This window comes from Rhinopithecus bieti, unplaced genomic scaffold (genome assembly GCF_001698545.2).
Source record: "Rhinopithecus bieti isolate Rb0 unplaced genomic scaffold, ASM169854v2 scaffold_39998, whole genome shotgun sequence".
Classification (NCBI taxonomy): Eukaryota; Metazoa; Chordata; class Mammalia; order Primates; family Cercopithecidae; genus Rhinopithecus; species Rhinopithecus bieti.
Window position 1 is genome coordinate 559,871 of NW_016816687.1, and position 1,920 is coordinate 561,790.

Sequence of the window (1,920 nt, forward strand, 5' to 3'; positions counted from 1 at the left end):
CCTATGAACGGGGTGCAATGGCGCATTGCACTTGGGGAGGCCAAGGTGGGAGGGTGGTTTGAGGCCAGAAGTTTAAGACCAGCCCAGGGAACATAGCAAGGCCACCATCTCTACAAAACAAACAAAATTGATCATGCCACTGCACTTCAGCTCTAGCCTGGATGACAGAGGGAGATTCCGTACCCCGCCCCCCACACACAAAAAATAGAATAAGAAGTGCTCCCTAGAGCCCTAAAATCCCGACTGTCCCAGCGGGACAAGGCTGAAAGGTGTTCAGTGGATTCTGAGGGACAAAGAGGTGGGCTGGGCTGGGCTGGGCTGCTTCTCTTCCTGCCCCCGTCTCCCAGCCCCCAAGTGGAGGTTTTCTCCTTCCCTGGAGTCTGGTGCGGTCCAGGTGTGAGAGTAAAAGGAAGCTTTTGGGGGAGCAGTGGAGGGAACTCCCTGACAGGATGTAAATGTCCAACTGCCTTTAAAAATGGAAGCCTCCAACCTGGCCAGCATGGTGAAACACCGTCTCTACTAAAAACAAAAAAATTAGCCAGGCATGGTGGCGAATGCCTGTAATCCCAGCTACTCAGGAGGCTGAGGCAGGAGAATTGCCTGAGCCTGGGAGACAGAGGTTGCAGTGAGCCAAGATCACATCACTGCACTCCAGTCTGGGTGACAGAGCATGAATCTGTCTCAAAAAAAAGAAAGAAAAGAAAAAAAAAGAAAGAAAGAAGAAAGGAAGGAAGGAAGGAAGGAAGGAAGGAAGGAAGGAAGGAAGGAAGGAAGGAAGGAAGGAAGGAAGGAAGGAAGGAAGGAAAGAAAGAGAAAGAAAGGAAGGAAGGAAGGAAGGAAGGAAGGAAGGAAGGAAGGAAGGAAGAGAAAGGGAAAGGAAGGGAGGGGAGGGGAGGGAACAGGTTACATTTTCTTCTTTCCTGCCTTGGAAAGAGCGAATACAAATGTTTCTCTCATCTCCCCTGTCCTCCTGGAGGGCAGCTAGATTAATTGTGACAGCTTTTCTTCAGAATAACACACACTGAAAAGTGCATAGCTGTAAGCACACAGCTTCTTACATTTTCACAAACGAAATATGCCCCTGTAACCACCTAGAAGAGTTAAACTTGCCATCCCCGACCCCAGAATTCTCTCCTGTGTCCCTTTCCGTTCACTGCTCGCCAGGGAGCCATGATTCTGACTTCCCATAGTTTAGTTTTTCCTGTGTTCTCCTTTTCTTTTTTTGAGATGAAGTCTCGCTCTGTGGCCCAGGCTGGAGTGCTGTGGCAAAATCTCCACTCACCACAACCTCTGCCTCCTGGGTTCAAGCGATTCTCCTGCCTCAATCTCCCGAGTAGCTGGGATTACAGGTATGTGCCACCACGCCTGGCTAGTTTTTTGTATTTTTAGTAGAGATGGGGTTTCACCATGTTGGCCAGGCTGGTCTCAAACTCTTGACCTCTTGATCCACCTGTCTCGGCCTCCCAAAGTGTTGGGATTACAGGCGTGAGCCACCGTGCCTGGCTCCTGTGTTCTTCTTAACTTTAAATAAATGGGGTCATACAACACGGATTCTTTTGTGTCTAGCTGATCTCACTCAGCGTCGTGCTTCTGACATCCATCCTCTTTGTGATGTGAATTTCGCTGGAAGAAAACACCACTTTATTCACCCAGTCTACTGTGGATGGGCATTCGGGCAGTTTCCAGTTTGGGGGTATGTTGAATAGTGCAGCTATGAACTACCTCTCGCCTGTGTCTGCCAGCAGACGTCGGCTCACATTTCTGCCGAGCGTACACCCAGGAGTGGAGTTTCTGGGTCAAAGAAGAGCACTGTTTCAAGGTTGCAAATGAATGGTTTCCTTTCCAGGTTTCATGAGTCATCTGGGCTGACTGTGAAGACTGAGACAAGATCTGGACTGAGCGATGAAGGGACAAAGAGGA